The 16,535-nt window shown below is 41.2% G+C and overlaps 1 protein-coding gene across 1 annotated transcript in view; it reads left to right on the forward strand.

Annotated features, from left to right (window-relative positions):
- KHDC1L (KH domain containing 1 like) overlaps positions 1 to 16,535 on the forward strand; it is a 42,884-nt gene that overhangs the window by 21,802 nt on the left and 4,547 nt on the right. The window lies entirely within an intron of this gene.

Below are 16,535 nucleotides of genomic sequence, written 5' to 3' on the forward strand. Positions count from 1 at the left end.
GGGGTGGGGGTGGAGGGGGTGGTTTTCAGGGAGCAGTGGATTCTGAAGTCCCTCATGCCATGAATTAAATCAAATACGAAGGCTTCCTGAATCTCCATTGAAGAAAGTTCTCCGATTGCCAAGTCTATATTTGGATCTGTCTAGGCAAGATTATGGCAAGCTAAACCTGTCCTCAGTTGAACTCTTCTTCTTCAAATTTGCCCCTTCTCCAGCAGCCCGTATCTTATAATGAGGCAATTGCAGTACTCTAGGGAGAGTGACGATGGTGACTTGGACCAGAGTGGAGTGGCTGAAGTGTAAGGAAATGGTTGAATTTGGAACACAATTTGAAGCCAGCAAGATTTGCTAATTACATGGTTTTCAGAAGGCCAATTACCAAGTAAAGGTTAAAAGATCATATTCACAGTAGAAAAACACTTAGAGAAAATGTTGAAAGAATTCAGGTTATAGTAGTCCAACACTGTGGCTCATGCCTGTAATCCTAGCACTTTGGGAGGCCGAGAAGGGCTCAGGTGTTGGAGACCATGGTAACATGGTGAAACCCTGTCTCATCCAAGAATACAAAAATTAGCCTGGTGTGGTGGCACACACCTGTCATCCCAGCTGCTTAAGGTGGGCACTGGGGTTGCAGCATTGCTTGAGCCCAGGAGGTGGAGGTTGCAGTAAGCCAAGATCACACCGCCACACTCCAGCATAGGTGACAGAGTGAGACTCTGTCTCAAAAAAAAAAAAAAAAAAATTCAGATTGTTTACAGACTGTCATACAGACTGCCAAAATAAATTGTCTACACATAATGGCCACTTTTTTCTTTCTAGAATTGAATTGTTCAGTTAGTCCTGAGGCCTAGCCCAGCGCCTTAATAATTATTTGTTGGAAAATGAATGAACGTCTTTTATTTTATTTTATTTTTGAGACAGAGTCTCGCTCTGTTGCCCAGGCTGGAGTGCAGTGGCGTGATCTCGGTTCACTGCAAGTTCTGTCTCCCGGGTTCACGCCATTCTCCTGCCTCAGCCTCCTGAGTAGCTGGGACTACAGGTGCCTGCCACCATGCCCAGCTAATTTTTTGTATTTTTAGTAGACACGGGGCTTCACCGTGTTAGCCAGGATGGTCTTGATCTCCTAACCTCGTAATCCACCCGCCTCAGCCTCCCAAAGTGCTGGGATTACAGGCGTGAGCCACGGCGCCTGGCCATGAAATTCTTTTTAATGGCCAGGAATGTATTCTAATATTGAAATAAAAATAATCTGTAAAGGAGTGAAGCACATTCTAATTTGCTAGGCATAAAAAGATAAATGTATATCCCTGAACTTTGGACAATAATCTACATTGATTTTACTAAAAATTTCCTAGGGAAAAAATCTCATGATTGTCAAAGGTACCATAGTATTTCTAACTCCAATCCAACTTCTGTCAAAGGACTGTGTATACCTTAGTACAGTTTAAGGAGTCTGAGCTGTCATTTTCTTCCTGTCTTTCTTTTCTTTTCTTTTTTTGAGATGGAGTCTTGCTCTGTCACCCAGGCTAGAGTGCAGTGGCGTGATCTTGGCTCACTGCAACCCCTGTCTCCCAGGTTCAAGCGAGTGTGGTGCATCAGTCTCCCTGGGATTATAGGAATGCCACCACGCCTGGCTAATTTGTTGTAGTTTTAGTGGAGATGGGGTTTTTCCACGTTGGCCAGGCTGGTCTCGAGCTATTGGCCTCAAGTGATCCACGTGACTCAAACTCCCAAAGTGCTGGGATTACAGGCATAAGCCACTGCGCCCGCCCGAGCTGTCATTTTCTAATGACCTGTAAGCAATGATCCCACTGAAGGATCCCTGTCTGAAGCATTTTCATGGGGAAACTGGAAAAAAAAAAAAAAAAAAGAGAAAACAACCACAACAGGCTGGGTGCGATGGCTCAATTAATCCTAGCACTTTGGAAGGCCGAGGCAGGCAGATCACTTGAGGTCAGGAGTTCAAGACCACTCTGGCCAACATGGTAAAACCCTGTCTCTATGAAAAATACAAAAATTAGCTGGGTGTGGCGGTGGATGCCTGTAATCTTAGCTATTAGGAGGCTGAGGCATGAGAAACAGTTGAACCTGGGAAGCAGAGGTTGCAGTGAGCCAAGATCATGCTACTGCACTTTAGCCTGGGTGACACAGTGAGACTCTATCTCAAAAACAAACAAAACAAAGCAAAAAAAACACCAAAATACCAAGAATGATGCTAAATGGATTTGTGTGTGTATGTGTGTGTGTGTGTGTGTGTTTTGCTACCATATTTCCTGTTCAATAGGGTCAATATATATTTTCCCATAGAGAATGTCCTCTGAAGCCTTAAGATATGTTTTCTATGTGGAACTACTTTTTATTATACGGAACCAATAATTGAATATCAGCTATGTCATTTTCATTTAAATGTAAAATTTTGTTTTTTGAATAGATAATTTCTTCATTGGGTTTAAAATTCAAAAAATGCTTTTAGTGAAAAAGATACCCTCCAAGTCCTGTCCTTCAGCTATACAGTATCATTTCTTGTAGGAAATCTGTTTATAATTCCTTGTATACCTTTGGTTCTCAGATAAATACACATATACAATGTCTTCTTTTTTATATTCAGATTGCATCATACAATATACTCTTTAGCACCTCGCCTTTTAAAAAACTTAACAATAGTTCTTGCAGATGGTTGCATTTTAGAGCAGAAACACTTTCTCATAATTTCTTACAGCTATATAGTGTTCCATTGTATGGATATAGCATTCAACCCATTCCATATTGATGGACTTTTAGGTTATTTCCAACCTTATGTTGTAACAAACAATACTGCAGTACTGCAATGTGTATATGTCATTTTGCACATGTGTGAATATATCTGTGGGATAAATTGCTAAAAGTGCATTAATGGATATAGCCAAGTTTCCTTCCTAATTGTTGACAGTTTATACTTCTACCACATGTGTATGAGTATCTATTTCCTTACACTCTCACCAATAATGAGTATCAAATATTTTTAATTTTTGTCAGTCTTATTGATAGATGAAAAATGGTTTCCTAGTGCTGTTTTAATTTGCATTTATCTTATTATGAGTGGCACTGAATATCTTCTTATTGGATTCCCATATGTGTTTTCTAATGCCTTTTCATTCATATGTATACACAATTTATATTGCACTTTCTGTGACCTGTCTATTTAGGCTATTGTCCATTAGGTTGTTATTGATTTGTAGTACCTCTTGATATATTATAAATATTAGTGCTTTGTTTGTAAAATAAGCCACAAATACTTCTTTCCAGTATGTCCTTTGTTTTTTACATTGTTTGGGTGGTATTTGCTATGTAGATATTTTTAATGTCTGTGAGGTGAATTCATGAATCTTTTTATGTTTATTGCCTCTGGATTTTGTTTAGTTCTTAGGAATGCCCTCCTTATCCCATGACTATAAAATATTTGGTAATGGTTTCCTCTGGCATGGTTTGGGTTTTCTTTTTTACATTTAAATAATATTATTTAAATGTATTCCTGAGATGTGATTTGATTTAGGTTGTTAGGTATGGGTCAAATGGGTTTTTATTATTTTTATTATATATATATATTTTAATGTAATTTAATTTTGTTTTTGGAGACAGAGCCTCTGTCACCCAGGCTGGAGTGCGGTGGTATGATCATAGCTCACAGCAGCCTCAAACTCTTGGGCTGTAGTTATCCTCCCACCTCAGCCTCCTGAGTAGTTGGGATTACAGTTGCACACCACCATGCATATAATTTTTATAATTTTTGTAGACAAGGGGTTTCACCATGTTGGCCAGGCTGGTCTCAAACTCCTGAGCTCAAGTGATCTGCCTGCCCCCTTTGGCCTCCCAAAGGGCTGGGATTACATGTGTGAACCACTGTGCCTGGCCTGCAGTGATATTTCTGTCAAACCTGAGAAATACACTGGGGAGAAATCCAATACATATAATAAAATAAAAAATTATGATCAAGGACACTAGACTTAATGTTGAATCAGAGAACCTATAGTAGAGAAAAATACTATAGGTAATATATAAGGCCAATCATTGGCCCACTAGATGGAAAACTTTTATAGCTAACTCATGAGAAGTTTCAGTCCTGTCTTAATTTATTATCACTGAATATACACTGGAAAATATAAAAGTAATCAATCAGAAATGTTTTAATGTCTTTTCATTCTATTTTGGACATGAGGAAATCAGTTTTTAGTGAGTTGCAACTATACTGAAGTCATAGATTCAGCTATTTTGCACTGAAGGAAGTACACAGTTCTATGACAAAAAAAGTTTAAATTAAGTTGTATCCGCTGGGCACGGTGGCTCACATCTGTAATCCTAGCACTTTGGGAGGCCAAGGCAGATCGATCACCTGAGGTCAGGAGTTTGAGACAAGCCTGGCCAACATGGTGAAACCTTGTCTCTACTAAAAATACAAAAATTTGCTGGGCATGGTGTAATCCCAGCTACTCGAGAGGCTGAGGCAGGAGAATTGCTTGATCTCAGGAGGTGGAGGTGGAGGTTGCAGTGAGCTGACATCGCGCCATTGCACTCCAGCCTGGGCAACAGAGCAAAATTCTTTCTTAAAAAAAAAAAAAAAAAAAAAGAGCTGGGCGCGGTGTCTCATGCTTGTAATCCCAGCACTTTGGGAGGCCGAGGCAGGCGGATCACGAGGTCAGGAGATCGAGACCACGGTGAAAACCCATCTCTACTTAAAAATACAAAAGATTGGGCCGGGCGCGGTGGCTCAAGCCTGTAATCCCAGCACTTTGGGAGGCCGAGGCGGGTGGATCACGAGGTCAGGAGATCGAGACCATCCGGGCTAACACAGTGAAACCCCGTCTCTACTAAAAAATACAAAAAATTAGCCGGGCGTGTTGGCGGGCGCCTGTGGTCCCAGCTACTCGGGAGGCTGAGGCAGGAGAATGGCGTGAACCCAGGAGGTGGAGGTTGTGGTGAGCCGAGATCGCGCCACTGCACTCCAGCCTGGGGGACAGAGAAAGACTCCGTCTCAAAAAAAAACAAAAGATTAGCCTGGCGTGGTGGCGGCCACCTGTAGTCCCAGCTACTCGGAGAGGCTGAGGCAGGAGAATGGCGTGAACCCGGGAGGCGGAGCTTGCAGTGAGCCGAGATTGCGCCACTGCACTCCAGCCTGGGCAACAGAGTGAGACTCTGTCTCAAAAAAAAAAAAGAAAAAAAAATTCTATCCTTAAGTGATGATTTTGTTGGGAATTTTTTTTATGGGTATCATAGTGTATTCAAAGTAAATTAGCTCTTCCTGGTGATGCAGAGCAACAGTCAGGCAAGCTTTTTCTATAAAGTGCCAGATAGTAAATATTTTATGTTCTATGTCATGCAGTCTCTGTCAAAACTACTCACTCAATGATTACAGTGCAAAATTAGTCAGAGGGAATACATAACTGAATGGTACCGCACTGTCCCAATATAACTTTATTTATAAACACAAAATGAATTTTACATAATTTTATGTGTAAGAAAAAAATTTTTTTTTTGATTTTTTGGAGCCATGTAAATATGATTCCTGGCTGGGCACAGTAGCTCACACCTGTAATCCCAGCACTGTGGGAGGCCGAGGTGGTTTGATCACCTGAGGTGAGGAGTTTGAGACCAGCCTGGCCAACATGGTGAAACCCCATTTCTACTAAAAATACAAAAATTAGCTGGGTGTGGTGGTACACGTCTGTAATCCCAGCTACTCGGGAGGTTGAGGTAAGAGAATTGCTTGAACCCAGGAGGCGGAGGTTGTAGTGAGCCGAGATCGCGCCAGTGTACTCCAGCCTGGGCAACAAGTGTGACAGTCCATCTCAAAAAAAAAGAAAAAATTTCTAAACCACGACCTATACAAAAAACAGGCATGAGAAATTGTGGAAGACAGTGTGGTGATTCCTCAAGGATCTAGAGCCAGAAATACCATTTGACTCAGCAATCCCATTACTGGGTATATACCCAAAGGATTATAAATCGTTCTGTTATAAAGACGCATGCACACATGTATTTATTGCAGCACTATTTACAATAGCAAAGACTTGGAGCTAACCCAAATGCCCATCAATGATAGACTGGATAAAGAAAATGTGGTACATATACACCATGGAATACTATGCAGCCATAAAAAAGAAGGAATTCATGTCCTTTGTAGGAACATGGATGAAGCTGGGAGCCATCATTCTCAGCAAACTAACACAGGAACAGAACCAAACACTGCATGTTCTCACTGATAAGTGGGAGTTGAACAGTGAGAACACATGGACACAGGGAGGTGAGCATCACACACCTGGGCCTGCCGCGGGTGATGAGCAAGGGGAGGGAGAGCATCAGCACAAATACTGAATGTATACAGGGCTTAAAACCTAGATAAGGGGTTTATGGGTGCAGCAAACCACTATGGCACATGTATACCTATGTAACAAACCTGTACATTCTGCACATGTAGCCCAGAATTTAAAGTAAAATTTAAAAAAAAGAAAAAAAAAGGAAAAGCATTCATCCTATCTATGTCCTAAATAGTACAAAACTTCAGTAAATGAAAGGCTGTGTTTTATTAATGCATGAATGGAAAGACAAATCAATGGAATAGAATAGAAAACCAAATATACACCCACATATATGCATAAAAATTTAATATTTGATAAAGAAGATGATTCAGATTAATGTGGAAAGGCAGATTACTCAATCAGTGAATGAGTAATCATTGTGATAAACAAGCAAACCATTTAAAAATCCATTTGAGGTCAGGCAAAGTGGCTCACATGTGTAATCCCAGCAATTTAGGAGGCGCAGGAAGGAGGATTGCTTGAGCCTAGGAGTTTGAGATCAGCCTGAGAAGATGGTGAGACCTTGTCTCTACAGAAATAAAAAATAAAAAATTAGCCGAGTGTGGTGGTGTGCACCTATAGTCCTGGCTACTCGGGAGGCTGAGCTGGGAGAATAACTTGAGCCCAGGAGTTTGAGGCTGCTGTGAGCTATGATCACACCACTGCACTCCAGCCTGAGAGCAAGATACACAGCAAGATAATTCCAACTGAAGGGCTTTGATTTTTAAAGTATAAATAGGATTTTTTCTCTTCTTATTTATTTATTGTTGGCTGCCAGATGGAATGGTAAGGATTTTTCTATAGTATTCCTATTTTGGTACGCAATACAGCATATACATCTTTATTATAAATTCTTTGATGCTTAATATTATATGACCTGGAAAGTGCTATGAATGAAAATAATAAAGACATACTTTGTGCTTTTCAATCTTGAGGTTTTATGTGATAAAACATTGGTTACCTACAGTTCATTCTCCCTCTTTGGAGAGTGGAACATTGCTGAGCTCAATCAATCAAAATGAGAGACGTATGTAAAAGGGACCAGAACCATGTAGCATGCTTTGAACAGCAAATAACAGGAAACACTGGTCCAGTTGGATGCTAATAAAGCACTGTATTAGTGCCAATAGCAGGCATTCCAGGCATATTATGCCAAGGGCTCCCTTTCCACCTGTGTTGGCTTCCTCTTCAGGTTGGTAGCAAAATATTTGTAGCCATTTCCAAAATCGTATCCCATCATAAACACCAGGAGAAAGAAAGAAGATATGTGTCCTTTTTCGTATCTCTTTTCAGAAATGAGACAACCTCTGCTGGAAGCCTCCTTTAGGTTTTACTTCATTTCAAAACTGGGACATGTGCCATTTCCTAAAGCAATCGCTGGCAAGGGGAATGAGATTATCACGATTGGTCTAAACTAATCACCTGGAGTTAAATTGATGTTAGAAGTTAATGTCCATCAGCACTAAACAGGGTTCTATTTTTCCATATTTTGACATCATCTGGGAGTTGAAAAACTGCAACTGTGAGCCAGAGATTGACAGAGTGATAGAGCCACTGAATAAGAAATGGATTTATGACCTGGGAACATGAGAAGCCATGCTAAATGAAACCTATAAATTTGAAGCTGCCAATTTCTCATAGATTATCTATTTGTTCAAGTATAAGGAATCTTGAGAAACTCATGTAGGATGCAATAGAAACTATATTTCATTTGAGTGCATATTCGTTAGCATTTTCCTGATTTTTAAAAACTCTACAGTCAGGCCGGGTGCAGTGCCTCATGCCCGTAATCCCAGTGCTTTGGAGGCTGAGCCAGGAGGATCTCTTGAGCCTAGGAGTTTGAGACCTGCCTGGGCAACATAGCAAACCCTGTCTCTACAAAAAACCAAACCAAACCAAAACAAAAATGCAACAAACTAGGTGACTGGCGTGGTGCACTTCTGTAGTCCTAGCTACTCGGGAGGCTGAGGCAGGAGGATTGCTTGAATTTGGGAGTTTGAGACTGCAGTGAGCTATGATTGTGCCACTACTCTCTGGCCTGGGCAATAGGGCAAGACTCTCTGTCTCTAAAAACAAACAAAATAAGAAAAACAAAACCAGAAAACCCTCTATCATCAGAAAATTGTCAACACTTTTAGTTTCAGATGTGCCCGTCTTGCTGTGAGTCCACATCCAGCAGAGACAGGCAAAGCTAAGAGCACCAGGGCTCTTCTCCTTCCTGTTTGTGCACCTTCCCATAAATATATGAAATAAAGATGATTACTTACTCCATGTGTTACACTTGCAAACCTTGCCTTTTCTATTGCTCTAAAATATGAGGTAACCAAGATTGTGCATAACTAGCATTAGACAACTCACTGCACACTGTATCTAACTGTGTTTGTGGTCCTATGTGGTACTTTGGGTAATGTTATTTTCATAATTATGCATGAGTAATTTTTCCAGGGCCACCAGCTGGTCCTAGCTGGCCGCCTTCTCCTCCACCCCTGCTGACTACATAAGTGGTTTGTTATTTTTCAAAGATAATTTTCTTAAAACGTTTATGCTTGGGGGTACGCGTGAAAGTTTGTTACATAGGTAGACTAGTGTCATGGGGGTTTGTAGTACAGATTATTTCATCACCCAGGTATTAAGCCCATTAGTCACTATTTATCTTTTCTGCTCCTCTCCCTTTTCTTGCCCTCCACCCTCAAGTAGACTGCAGTGTCTATTGTTTCCTTCTTTGCATTCATGAGTTCTCATCATTTAGCTCCCACTTGTAAGTGAGAACCAGTGGTATTTGGTTTTCTCTTGCTGCGTTAGTTTGCTAAATATAATGGCCTCCAGCTCCATCCATGTTCCTGCAAAATACATGATCTCATTCTTTTTGTTATGGCTGCATAGTATTCCATGGTGTATATGTACCACATTTTCTTTATCCAATCTGTCATTGACGGATATTTAGGTTGATCCTATGTGCTTGCTATTGTGAATCGTGCTGCAATGAACATTCATGTTCATGTGTCGTTATGGTAGAATGATTTATATTCTTCTGGGTATATACCCAGTAAGGGGATTGCTGGGTCGGATGGTACTTCTGCTTTTAGCAGCTTGAGGAATCACTATACTGATTTCTACAATGGCTAAACTAATTTACACTCCCACCTACAGTGTATGTGTTCCCTTTTTTTCTGCAACCTCGCCAGCATCTGTTATTTTTTGACTTTTTAAATAATAGCCACTCTAACTTGTGTGAGCTGGCATCTCATTGTGGTTTTGATTTGCATTTCTGTAATGATCAGTGAAACTGAGCTTTTATTCATATGCTTGTTAGCCGCATGTATGTCTTTTGAAATTGTTTGCTCATGCCCTTTGCCCACATTTTAAGGGGTTGTTTTTCTCTTGTAAATTTGTTTAAGTTCATTATAGATCCTGGATATTAGACCTTTGTCAGATGCATAGTTTGCAAATATTTTCTTTAGGCCGTCTGTTTATTCTGTGGATAGTTTCTTTTGCTGTGCAGAAGCTCTTAAGTGTAATTCGATCCCACTTGTCAATTTTTGCCTCTGTTACCATTGCCTTGGTGTCTTTGTCAAGAAATCTTTGCCCTCTCCTATGTCCAGGATGGTATTGCTTAGATTGTCTTCCAGGGTTTTTATAATTTTGGGTTTTACATTTAAGTCTTTGACCCATCAAAGATAATTTTCAATGTTGAATCTGATTTTTCTCTTTAAGAGACTGGGTCTCCCTCTGTTGCCCACGCTGGAGTGCAGTGGCATGATCATAGCCCACTGTAACTTTGAACTCTCATGTTCGTGCAATCCTCCTGACCCAGCCTCCTTATCTGGAATTACAGAGCCACCAAGTTGGTAAATCTGATTTTTTTTTAGAGCTTTAACACAAAAGTTAAATGGTTGCTTAATTTTACCAAAGAGGTAGTATTTGAGAAAGTGATTATCAACATGTACACAAAGCTATGTAAAAGATTAGCTTTGTCAGTAGAAATCCAGGCATCCTGATCACAGTGGTGTCATTCATAGATAAATGTTTTGAAACTTAACATTTTTTGCTGGACCGGTGGCTCACGCTTGTAATTCCAGCACTTTAGGAGGCCGAAGTAGGCAGATCACCAGAGGTCAGGAGTTTGAGACCAGCCTGACCAACATGGTGAAACTCCATCTCTACTAAAAACACAAAAATTAGCCAGGAATGGTGGCGCGTGCCTGTAGTTCCAGCTACTATGGAGGCTGAGGTGAAAGGATTGCTTGAACCCAGGTGGTAGAGGTTGTTGTGAGCTGAGATGGCATCACTGCACTCCAGCCTGGGCAACACAGTGAGACCCTGTCTCAAAAAATAAAAAAAGAAACAATTTTTTTTTGGTCTCCAAACATAAAGCCATACAAGGAAATCTCAGGAAATTAATAATTTATTTATGATTTTTTTCCTCAATAAAACCCCTTAAAGTTCAGACATTAACACTGATATGCAATACCAAATAGCTCCAAAGGATAGATGGAAACATGAAAAGTCAGATGAACGGTGCTCAAAAGCAACAGTAATTAAGCACTTGAAAGTGGATTGGGTTGTTGGTTAATATTTGTCCATTTGAAAGAATCACGTGGGAGAGGTAGCCTCTTGCAAGAAGGAGTTTAAGTTACACTTGATGCTTCCCCTCACTGACCAAGGGGCTGGGCTGTCTTGTTAACTCCTTCCTTTCTGCTTAATTGCATTCCATACTCTAATTTTCTCAGATCGTATATTCTATCTTATTTTTCCCTCTGGGCAGAAATAATTCTTTCTGTTTACTTCACCCTACATTTTTCCTCTGAGAAAAGGCAGTCTTCTCTAACAGGAGAAAGAAAACCAGGAGGAGAGGAGAGAAGAAGAGGAGAGATGAGAGAGAGAGAGAGAGAGGTGTGATGGAGTGTTGGACTGGATGATGGGGGAGCCAGAAGGGGGATGCTCCAGGCTGTCAATCTCAGGACTGTGCAAAATGATTTTCCAGGAGATGCACATGTGGTCTCATATTTCTCACAATAGTCCACCTGGGGTTCCCTCCTCAGTCTGCCTCCAACTACCAAAACCCAATATAGTCAGTCTTGCTGCCTTACCTGGAGGGAAGACCAGGACCTGGTGCCAGGTCTGGGTCTCTACTGCTGTCCCTGCACAGATTCATTTGAGGCATTTACATTTGTGACCACTCTTGGCGGAACAGCCTGCAACAGGAAAGGAGTGAGTAGATGTTGGTGTTTTTCCAGGGCCACCAGTTGGTCCTAGCCGGCTGTACCCCCTCCCCAACTACATACACTTCTTTGCGGGCAGAGAGCTCCTTTCTCAGCTGAGGGGGCCTATGGGTATTACTCAGGGAGCAGCCTCAAGTTGGGGTAACTGCTGTTGCTGCTGCCACAGCTGCAGGAGGAAGAGGTGGAAAGACATTGGGGGAAGTAAGTACTCGGTCTGGAATCTGATTTTTAAAAACATGTTTTGGGAGCCACTTGCCCAAAATCTTGAAATCAGAAAATCCTGATGGCTCTGTCTTCAAAATACATCCCAAATGCATACATTTCAACCACTAGTACTCTATTCTAAAACATGTTGACTTATTTTTTTCTCTAAAATTCAAGCCCAACGCCCAAAATAATTAAACGGTTAGGATGCCTTTTATTTTGGCTTCTTGAAATGACCACTGTTAATAAAAATATTTGCCAAGGTGGGCAGATCACCTGAGGTTGGGAGTCCAAGACCAGCCTTACCAACATGGAGAAACCCTGCCTCTACTAAAAATACAAAATTAGCTCGGCATGGTGGCCCATGCCTGTAATCCCAGCTACTCAGGAGGCTGAGGCAGGAGAATCACTTGAATCTGGGAGGCATAGGTTGCAATGAACTCCAGCCTGGGTAACTGCACTCCAGCCTGGGCAACAAGAGTGAAACTTTGTGTCAAAAAAAAAAAAAAAAAAAAAAAAAAAAATTGCTTTTTTTTTTTTTTTTTTTGAGACCGAGTCTCACTCTGTCGCCAGGCTGCTGGAGGGCAGTGGCGCGATCTCAGCTCAGTGCAACCTCTGACTCCCTGGTTCAAGCCAAAATTTGCTCTTTTAATTTACATATAAAAAGGAATATTCAGGTTTTCTTGATATTCTGCAAATTTTGAGTGACTCAAACATATTATGAGTGTTCTTTTGGTTACCAAACTTAGAATGACATAAAAAAACTGTCGGAAGAAAACTTTTTTTTTAAAGGTTATTTCTAATAAAATGATATGTACTTCTAAAGTTAAAAAACCTTCTTGTTTACTATATAGACTGACATGCAATTGTTAAAACCTTGATTTTAAAGATGAAACTGTCTTTGTCAATTATGAATTAGTGACATTCATAATATACTTATGGGGTAAATTAAAGTCCCTGGGTATTTGTTAGCGGCGTCCTTAACTCTCATGACAACTCTCCTTCTCTTACTTAAGAAGGGAGTGTTCGTGATTATTTGACAGTTTTATGGAACTATCCATGCTTTGTACAGATATTTTGGAAAGGTTTTTTTTTTTTAATATTAATGTTTCTTGGCTGCGCATGGTGGCTCACGCCTGTAATCCGAGCACTTTAGGAGGCCGAGGCTGGCGGATCATCTGAGATAGGGAATTCGAGACCAGCCTGACCAACATGGAGAAACTCCGTCTCTACTAAAAATACAAAATTAGCCGGGTGTGGTGGCGTGCGCCTGTAATCCCAGCTAGTCAGGAGGCTGAGGCAGGAGAATCTGCTGAATCCGGGAGGAGGAGGTTGCAGTGAGCCGAGATTGCGCCATTGCACTGCATCCTGGGCAACAAGAGCGAAACTCCGTCTAAAAAAAACCAAAAAAACAAAAAACAAAAAAAATTCATGTTTCTTGTTAATGGCTATTGTTTAAAAATGTAAAGTAGATTTTTTCAAGTACTCTATGCTATCACGATTCTAAATTTACCTTTAGCGTATAATCTTCTCTCAGAAGTTAAAATCAGCTCAAGTGGCTGAATTGTTCTTCATTCAGTGACGGAGAGATTAAAAGAGGAACAATTTCTGAGTGATGGAGGGTCCTGCTAAAAATAAATAAATAAAATAAATAAAAGCAAATATTTATATAGGCAGTAGATATGTGATTGAGTTGGTCCATATCAGAAAATTTAGAAATTGAGAGGTTTTCTGACCTCTTGTGGGAGTCTCATTAAAAATGGCAAGAAAGGCTGGGCGCGGTGGCTCACGCCTGTAATCCCAGCACTTTGGGAGGCCGAGGCGGGCAGATCACGAGGTCAGGAGATCGAGAATATCTTGGCTAACACGGTGAAACCCTGTCTCTACTAAAAATACAAAAAAAAATTAGTCGGGCGCGGTGGCGGACGCCTGTAATCCCAGCTACTCAGGAGGCTGAGGCAGGAGAATGGCGTGAACCCTGGAGGCGGAGCTTGCAGTGAGCAGAGATAGTGCCACTGCAGTCCGGCCTGGGCGAAAGAGCGAGACTCCATCTCAAAAAAAAAAAAAAAAATAAATAAATGGCAAGAAATTGGCCGGGCACAGTGGCTCATGCCTGTAATCCCTGCACTTCGGGAGGCCAAGGCGGGAGAATCAGTTGAGGTCAGGAGTTGGAGACCAGCATGGCTACGTGGCAAAACCCCGTCTCTGCTAAAAATACAAAAATAAACTGGGCGTGGTGGTTTGCGCGTGTAATCCCAGCTACTTGAGAGGCTGAGGCAGGAGAATGGCTTGCACCTGGGAGATGGAGGCTGTAGAGGGCCGAGATCGCACCAGGCACTCCAGCCAGGGAGACAGAGTGAGACTCTGTCTCAAAAACAAAACAAAACAAACAAACAAAAACCCAAACCAAACCAAACCAAAACAAAACCCAAAAAGGCAAGAAATTACTTTTAGAAGCTTTGCTATTACGTAAGGGAGTAGCCATATAATAAAATGGAGACTAATTTAAAAGGCAATAACCTAGAATCCTAAGGAAATAATTTGCCACTATGCTAAACAAGTAGCATTAACCAAAGCAGTTGACATACTGATGGTTTGTAAATATGTTCTAGTCATTGTCTGCTTATCTCCAGAATGGACTGAGGATATTCCTGATAGACAGACAAGATTTTGATGATAAAATTGCTTGGCTGTTATTCTGGACTTAAGGAATTCCAATGTATTCTTCAGTGATTGGGGGGAGGGGTTGTGGTACACAAAAGAACAGCTCCAAATGTTTTTTAGTATGAATAAACAATCTTGCTGTACCAAATGAATATTTAGAAGCATTAGAAAGAAGGAGGGGCATGGTGGCTCACACCTGTAATCCCAGCAATTTGGGAGGCCGAGGTGGGTGGATCACCTGAGTTCAGGAGTTTGAGACCAGCCTGGTCAACATGGTGGAACCCCGTCTTTACTAAAATACAAAAAAAATTAGCCAGATGTGGTGGCTCGTGCCTGTAATCCCAGCTACTCGGGAGGCTGAGGCAGGAGAATTACTTGAACCTGGGAGGTGGAGGTTGCAGTGAGCCGAGACCACCACACCATTGCAATCCTGCCTGGGCAACAAGAAGTAAACCTGGTCTCAAAAAAAAAAAAAAGAACAATTAGACAGAAAAAAATGAATTCTATAAAACTAGGTTTGAGAATGTTCTCCAAGACTCAAACTTCCATGGCTTGGGAATTGCTATTAGCCTTGAAGACAATGACATCAACTCCTCCTGGAATCCATAGGCTTCTCCATTCATTTAGGAATTCACTTCTGAACCTGTACTCTGCCATATCACAAGCTCACATTTCTAAATACTACAAAGGATTCATTTGCTGTGTCTAGCTTTTAATAGATAACAATAATCTTCCCCCAAATATCCACCTAATGGCTTTACATGACTAGAAATCTGAAGATTTGTCTTTTGGAAAAGACTAAACATCTCAAAATCAGAGGAAAAACTACCATTGGCCTTAATAAATTAAGGACATCATCAAGAAACCATAAACTGAGAATTCTTAAGTATCTTCCAGAACAACGATTTTTGGAAGAAGATGACCAAACCAATGTCTTCAGATCAAGCTTTGATGACCCCGAGTAGATACTTCCACCCAAGACAGTAAAACAAGATACATGTTTTGGTATCTTTGCCCTCTTTTTAAAATTTTGCTGTACTTATCATTGTGCTTAAGCGTTCCCTAGAGGGCAACCAAAAGTTTTTAAGATTCTTTGACAAACTCGGCCTGGCGAGGTGGCTCATGCCTGTAATCCATCACTTTGGGAGAACCAGGCAGGCAGAATACTTGAAGCCCTGAGTCTGAGACCAGGCTGGCCATCATGGTGAAACCCTGTCTCTACTAAAAATACAAAAATGCAGAAATTAGCTGGGTGTGGTGTCACCCACCTGTAATCTCAACTACTTAGCAGGCTGAGGCAGTGAGATGAGATCGGACCACTGCACTCCAGCCTGGGCAACAGAGTGACACTCTGTCTCAAAGAAAAGGATTCTTTCACAAATGATGAATGACAGTTTATCTTGATCTTTTTTTTTTTTTGGCAAAGTTTTTTTGCTCTTGTCACCCAAACTGGAGTGCAGTGGTGCAACCTCAGCTCACTGCAATGTCTGTCTCCCTGGTTCAAGTGATTCTCCTGCCTCAGCCCCTCAAGTAGCTGGGATTACAGGCTTATGTCACCATGCCTGGCTAATTTTTGTATTTTTAGTGGAGACGGGGTTTCACAATGTTGGCCAGGCTAGTCTCAAACTCCTGACCTCAAGTGATCCACTTGCCTTGGCATCCAAAGTGCTGGGATTACAGGCGTGAGCTACCATGTCTGGCCTCAATTTTCTATATTAGAGAATTTTTCCTGCCACCTAAGGAAAGGGAAACCTTTCTTATTTTTTTCTCAACTATAGCTATTGCTTTTTAAATTTTTATTTAGCTTAAAATTTTTCTCTTAAAGAGACAGAATCTTGCTGTGTCACCCAGCCTGGAGTGTGGTTGTATGATTCTAGCTGAAACTCCTGGGCTCAAGTGATCCACCCACCTCAGCCTCTGGATAAGCTAGGACAGCAGGTGCGCATCACCTCACTCGGTTATTGCTTTCAGTTTTTAGTAAAGACGAAGTCTCACTTTGTTGCTTGGGCTGGTAGTGAAATCCTGGCTCACAGGATGACCTCAAACAACAAAGTATGTCTGCTGACATTATTGCAATAATGTATTGAGTCTCTCCTTGCAGTGTTAGTCCTTAATC

Source organism: Symphalangus syndactylus, chromosome 2 (assembly GCF_028878055.3).
Source record: "Symphalangus syndactylus isolate Jambi chromosome 2, NHGRI_mSymSyn1-v2.1_pri, whole genome shotgun sequence".
Taxonomy (NCBI): Eukaryota; Metazoa; Chordata; class Mammalia; order Primates; family Hylobatidae; genus Symphalangus; species Symphalangus syndactylus.